Source organism: Delphinapterus leucas, chromosome 2 (assembly GCF_059928025.1).
Source record: "Delphinapterus leucas isolate spDelLeu-1000000601 "Yukka" chromosome 2, BTC_Dleu_Yukka2, whole genome shotgun sequence".
In the NCBI taxonomy this organism is placed as follows: domain Eukaryota; kingdom Metazoa; phylum Chordata; class Mammalia; order Artiodactyla; family Monodontidae; genus Delphinapterus; species Delphinapterus leucas.
In genome coordinates, this window is record NC_143130.1 from 69,281,793 (window position 1) to 69,289,092 (window position 7,300).

A 7,300-nucleotide genomic window follows, 5' to 3' on the forward strand; every position below is an offset into this window, starting at 1 on the left:
TTTAAATGTAAGTGGATTATATTCTCCAACCAAAATGCAGAGATTGGTAGAATGAGTGAAAACAAACCAACAGGATCCAATTATTTGCTGTCAAAAAAGATTCACTTTAGATCTAAAGGCATACATATGTTGAAAGTAAAAGAATATAAAAAGATATTCCATGCAAACAGTAACCAAAAGAGATGTGGGCCGCTATCTGCTATCAGATAAAATAGACTTTAATTGAAAAACTGTTACAAGAGAAAAAGCAGAACATATATTCACAAAAGGGTCAATTCGTCAAGAAGATATAACAATTATAAATATATACACACAAAATACCAGAGCTCCCAAATATATGGTGAAAATGTTGAAGGAATAGAATGAATAATAATAGAGACTTCAATATCCCACTTTCAATAATGTATTAAGCATCTAAACAGAAGATTAATAAGGAAATAGAACAGAAATAAACTTGAACACTATAATCAAACTAGACCTAACAGACATATATAGGATATTCCACCCAACAACAGCAAAATACCTGTTCTTCTCAAGTGCACATAGAACACTCACCAAACTAGACACTATATCAGTCCACAAAAAAAAAGTCTCAGTAAATTTTAAAAGATTGAAATCATTCAAAATATTATCTCCAAACACAATAGAAAAGAACAAGAAATCAATAACAGAAGTAAAACTGGAAAATTCACCAATATGGTGAAATTATACTATGCACTTTCAAACAACCAATGGATCAAAGAAGAAATTACAAGGGAAAGTAAAAAATACTTAGAGAAGAATGAAAATGAACATACAATATACCAAAATGTCTTGGATGCCATGAAAGCAGTGCTGAGAGGGAAATTTATAGCAATAAATGCGTACATTAAAAAGAAGAGGACTTCCCTGGTGGCGCAGTGGTTGAGGGTCCACCTGCCAGTGCAGGGAATGTGGGTTTGAGCCCTGGTCTGGACGGATCCCACATGCTGTGGAGCAACTGAGCCCATGCACCACGGCTACTGAGCTTGCGCTCTAAAGCCTACGAGCTACAACTACTGAGTCTGTGTGCCACAACTACTGAAGCCCGCACACCTAGAGCCCATGCTCCGCAACAAAGAGAAGCTACCGCAATGAGAAGCCTGCACACTGCAACAAAGAGTAGCCCCTGCTCGCCACAACTAGACAAAGCCCGTGCGCAGCAACAAAGACCCAACGCGGCCAAAAATAAAAATTAATTAATTAATAAAAAAATAAAAAGAAGAAACATCTTGAATAAATAACTTAGGGGCTTCCCTCGTGCCCGTGCTTCCAATGCAGGGGACATGGGTTCCACCCCTGATCAGGGAACTGGGATCCCACATGCCCATGATGCAGCCAAAAAATTAAAAATAATAATAATTATTTAACATTACACCTTAGCCCTTTCCTCAGCTGCCGCTAAGGTGCTCGGTCCTTCCAAGGAAGCTAAGGCTGCATTGGGGTGAGGCCCTCACTTCATCCGGCGACTAGCACTGCGCCTGGCAGTCCCTGCCTAGCACTGGCCCGCACCATGGCCTCCGTCTCGGAGCTCGCCTGCATCTACTCAGCCCTCATCCTGCACGACTATGAGGTGACGGTCACAGAGGATAAGATCAATGTCCTCATTAAAGCAGCTGGTGTAAATGTTGAACCTTTCTGGCCAGGCTTGTTTTCAAAGGCTTTGGCCAATGTCAACATCGGGAGCCTCATCTGCAATGTGGGGGCAGGTGGACCTGCCCCAGCAGCTGGGGCTGCACCGGCAGGAGGTCCTTCCGCCTCCGCCACTGCTGCCCCAGCTGAGGAGAGTAAGTGGAATAAAAGAAAGAAGAATCTGAAGAGACTGATGATGACATGGGCTTTGGTCTTTTTGACTAAACCTCTTCAGTAACATGTTCAATAAAAAGCTGAGCTCTTAAAAAAAAAATTACACCTTAAAGAACTAGAAAAAGGAGAACACGGTCAACACAAAGCTAAAAGGAGGAAGGAAATAATAAATATTAGAGTGAAGATAACAGACTTAGAGAATAGGGAAATAGAATCAATGAAAATAAAGTTAGTCCTCTGAAAAAATCAACAAAATTGACAAACCTTTAGCTAGAATGACACAGAAGGAGAATGAGAAGATTCAAATAACTAAAATCAGAAATGAAAATAAGGACATTACTACCTACGTTACAGAAATAAAAATAATTATAAGAGAATACTATGAACCATTGTATGCCAACAAATTAGACCTAGATGAAATGGACAAGTTCTTAGAAACACAGATACCAAAAACAGACTCAAGAAGAAATAGAAAATCTTGACAGACCTATAACCAATACAGATTTAATCAGTAATCAAAAACCTCCCAAGAAAGAAAAGTTCAGGACCAGATGGCTTCACAAGTGAATCTACGAAAGATTTAAAGAAAAATTAACGACAATCTTTCACAACTCTTCCAAAAAAAAGAAAAGGAGGGAATACCTCCTAATTCATTCTATGAGGTCAGATAAACACATTACAAGAAAAGAAATCATGGCTCAATATCCTTTATGAATGTAGGTGCAAAAATCCTTAACAAAACACTAGCAAACAGAATCCAGCAGCATATTAAAAAGATCAGACACCATGTCCAAGCAGGATATATCCCAAGAATGCAAGTGTGGATCAACATAAGAAAATCAATCAGTGTGATACACCACATTAATAAAATAAATGAAAGGACCATGTTATCATCTCAACTGATGCAGAAAAAGCATTTGACAAAACTCAAACACCCTTTCATGATAAAAACACTCAAAAACTAGAACTGATTGGAACTTTCTCAACATGATAAAGGGCATTTATAAAAACCCCACAACTAGCATCATACTCAATGGTGAAACACTGAAAGCTTTCTCCTTAACATCAGGGAGTAGATAAAGATGATCACTTCATCATCATCACCATTGCTATTCAACATTTACTGGAAGTTCTAGTCAGAGTAATTAAGCAAGAAAAAGAAATTAAATGCACCCAGAAGGAAAAGAAGTCAACCTATCTGTATTTGCAGACGACATGATCCTATATATAGAAATCTCAAATAATCCACAAAAGAGCTACTATAACTAACAAATAAATTCAGAAAAGTTGCACAGTAGAAGATCAACACCAACAAAATCAGTCGTGTTTCTATACATCAGCAATGAACAAGTTGAAAACAAATCCATTTACAATAGCATTCAAAAGAATGAAGTACCTGGGAAAAAATTTATCCAAAGAGGTGAAAGGCTTTTACACTAAAAAATACAAAACATTGTTAAAAGGCGTTAAAGAAAACCTAAATAAAAAAAAAATCATCCTTTGTTGATGGAATATTGCTATTTTAAGACAGAAATACTACCCAAAGATATCTACAGATTCAATGCAATCCCTTTTAAAATTCAAACAGCCATTTTTTTTCAGGAATGAAAAAGCCAGTTCTCAAATTCATATGGAATTACAAGGTGCCCTGAATAGCAAAAACAATCTTAAAAAAGAAAAACAAAGTTGGGGGACTCGCATTTCCCATTTCAAAACTTACTACAAATCTACAGTAACCAAAATAGTGTCATAATAGCATAGGAATAAACATATAGATCAATGGAATAGAATTGAGAGTCCAGAAATAAACTCATTTATCTATTCCAGTTGATTTTCAACATTGGTGCAAGACCATTCATTGGGGAAGAATAGTCTCTTCAACAAATGGTGCTGGGACAACTGGATATCCACATGCAAAAGAATAAAGTTCAACTCCTACCCCACACCACATACAAAAGTTAACTCAAAATGGATCAGTGACCTAAATATAAGAGCTCATACTACAAAACTCTTAATAAAATTTACACTATCATATGCACCTTGGAAAGCAAGGACTAAAGAAAGAATTTTCAAATGAACAAACAAAAAGAGCTAACACTGGGACTTCCCTGGTGGTCCACTGGTTAAGACTCCAAGCTCCAAGTTTCCACTGCAGGGGGCACAGGTTCGCTCCCTGGTCAGGGAACTAAGATCCCACATGTCATGTGGTGTGACCAAAAAAAAAAAAAAAAAAAAAAATATATATATATATATATATATATATATATATTTCACCAAAATATGAACACATAAAACAGGATCTTAAAATGCCTTAATCCAATGTAAACATTTTCTCAAAATAGAGTTTCAAGCACTTTGCCAGAATATAAAGGAGATATTTTGAATGTTCTCAAATCATGCTATATGGCACTGGCCCTATATAACCATAGAAAACCTCTTTAAAGCTGCAAGTAACGCAAAGCTATCATTTATTAAGCACTTAGTATGTACTAGTCCCTTCACATATGCTATTGCTTTTAAACCTTCTAACTCACTCAATATCAACAGGTATTCTACATCACTAAAAAAGACAATAGAAGCTACACTAAAAAAAAATAGAAGCTACAATCTGGAATTCCCTCAGTTTTTTGCTACCGAACCTATAAGCCGACCTTTATCTCAACCCATTCTTTCTCCTTCCCTCCTATTGCAATAAAGGAGATGTTAAATCTTTTCATCTAAAGTAAAAATCCTCTACCAGTGCTCTGGATCTCATTTGTTCCATTAACTATCTTCAACCTCTCCTTTTCTACTGGCTCCTTCTCATCAGCTCCTAAACAGGACTTAGTCTCACCTATCTGAAAATAACAAACAAATAGTTTCCCTGGGTTTTACTTTCCCCTCCAGATATCGTATTTTTCTCTCATTCTAGTCAGTTAAATACTTCATGAATTGTCTGCATTTTCTATTTCCATTTTCTTATCTCAACTTACTCTTCCAATATGCCTTCCTCATCAACACCTCTACCACAACCATTTTTGCACTAATTGGGTAGATGATTTTCAGTCTTTATCTTGCTCAATTTCTCAGTTACAACAGTGTTAACTCCTCCTTCTTTCTTTAAATATTTTGCCTTTGGCTTCTATATAACTATACTTTTCCTAGTATACCTTCTACTTCTCTATTCTTACCCCCAGTTGCTTTAGGAGCTCCTTTTCCTTATTTGTCTCTTTAAATTAGAGTTCCTTAAGCCTTAGTTCTAGGTCTTCTTCTCTTCCCTATATACTATATAGAGAATCCCCCCACTTCAATGGCTTAAATTTCCATTTATATGCAGATAGCTCCCAAATACTTATTTACAGCTATTTCTTAAGCTCTAGACCAATATATCTAACTGGGACACGTCTCATAGGCATCTTAAATTTAATATATTCAAAAATAACATTTCCAAAATCATCTCACCCATAAACATGCTTCCTCTTAAATATACTGTAATATGTTAATACTTACTGAACATATAATTATGGGCCAGGCATTGCACTAAGTGCTAGGATTACAGCAATGAACAAAACTCTCATGGCCCCTGCTCTCCTAGACTTAGTCTGGTGAGGGGAGACAAACATTAAACAAATAATTATACAAATAACTATAAAATTATAATTATGATAAATGCTATTAAAAAAACAAAGTACACTACCATGTACCCAATGGCTCAAGTCAGAACCATAGAAATCATTCCTGACTCCTTGCTTTGTCTTGTACATCAATCACCAAATTCTATTGATTCCTAATTCCTAAACATCTCTCAAATTCAACTACTTATTTCTATTTCCTCTGTTACCATCCAAATCCAGAACATCATCATCTTTCACCAGATTCCTATAAGTCTCCTAACTGGCCTCTACTTCCAGTCTTGTTCCTTCCTATCCTTTATCTACACTGTAGCCAAATAGAATGATTTGTTAAAAGTGCTTAAAATCTTTAAAAATATTCTTATTGTCTTTAGGATAAAGTACAAACTCTTAAACACAACTAAAATCCCTGGACATCATATATAAAACAGACATAAGTAGACTCTAAAAGGTGGACCAAAAAAAAGGTATACTGGCTAAAGACCTCTGAACCCAAGAAATGACATGGTACTGCATTCTCCAGATTTCTTTCTTTGCCTCATATATCCCAGACTTGGAGCTAAAGAAGCTGACAACCCAGAAACAGGAAAAGGCACATACATAAAAATAAAAATCTCATAAAAGCCACTCTCTTTAGCCAAAGGATTTGGAAGGGGCAGGCTAGCAACGCAGAAAACTTTTAGCCAGTAACCACTCTATTCCAGCCAAACAGTACAGAAAAACTGTGACCTCCAATCCAACCATCTCCACTAGCAAAAGCCAAGTAGGGATGCTGCCCTCACCAGCGTGGTGTCAGAGAAGGCTGAGTAAGAAGCCAGAACTTTCATCCCTGTTGGGTGTACTGAATCCCCCACTACATGTTAGTGGAGACCATATGGAGAGTCTGGACGTCCATCTCCGTTCAGCAATAATAAGTCATCCTTCTTGCTCACCACTACCGTGGTATCAGAGGAGGCCTAGTGGTGAGTCAGAACTTTCACCACTACCCAGCAGGAATGATAATCAACTGACGTCAACACCAAGATAACAGAGATGTTAGAATTATATGATAAAGATGTTAAAGCAGTCATCATAAAAATGCTTCAATGAACATTATAAACATGATTGATATAAATGAAAAAGTATAAAATCTCCCCAAAGAAATAGAGTCTTAGCAAAGAATTAGAAGATATAATGGAGTACCAAATGAAAATTTTAGAATTAGAAAATAACTGAAACAAAAAGCTCTGTGAATGGTCTCAACAGAAGAATGTGGGGCGGGGGGTAGGGAACAGAGGAAAGAAAAGGTAAACTTGAAGGCAGAATAATAGAAATTATCCAAATCTGAATGAGAAAGTAAATTGAAAAAATACATGGAGAGCGCCCCAGGACCCATGGTACTATAATAGAAGATCTAGCATGCCTGTCATTGGAGTCCTAGAAAGAGAGAAGAAGGTAGAGTTGAAAAAGTACTCAAAGAAATAATGAATGAAAAGTTCTCAAATTTGGCAAAACCCATAAACCTATAAATTCAAGAATCTGAACAAATTCCAAACAGGATAAATCCAAAATAATCCATACAAAGACATATTATAGGCAAACTTCTCAAAATTAAAGTCAAATAAAAACCCTTGAAAGCAGTGAGAAAGAAGTGACATCTTACCCTAAGAAAAGACAAAACAAATGACTGTGGATTTCTCATCAAAAACCATGGAGGCAGGAAAAAAGTAGTACATTTTTCAAGTGATGAGAGAAAAGAAACTATCAATCCAGAAGCCTATATCCAGCAAAAATATCCTTTAGAAATGAAGGGGAGGCTTCCCTGGTGGCACAGTGGTTAGGAATCCGCCTGCCAGTGCAGGGGGGACGGGTTTGATCCCAGGCTC

At 36.7% G+C, this 7,300-nt stretch overlaps 1 protein-coding gene and 1 pseudogene across 1 annotated transcript in view; one reads left to right on the plus strand and one right to left on the minus strand.

Moving 5' to 3' along the window:
• Nucleotides 1-7,300, minus strand: part of NOX5 (NADPH oxidase 5) — a 147,415-nt gene that overhangs the window by 63,256 nt on the left and 76,859 nt on the right.
• Nucleotides 155-1,924, plus strand: LOC149750169 (large ribosomal subunit protein P1 pseudogene; annotated as a pseudogene).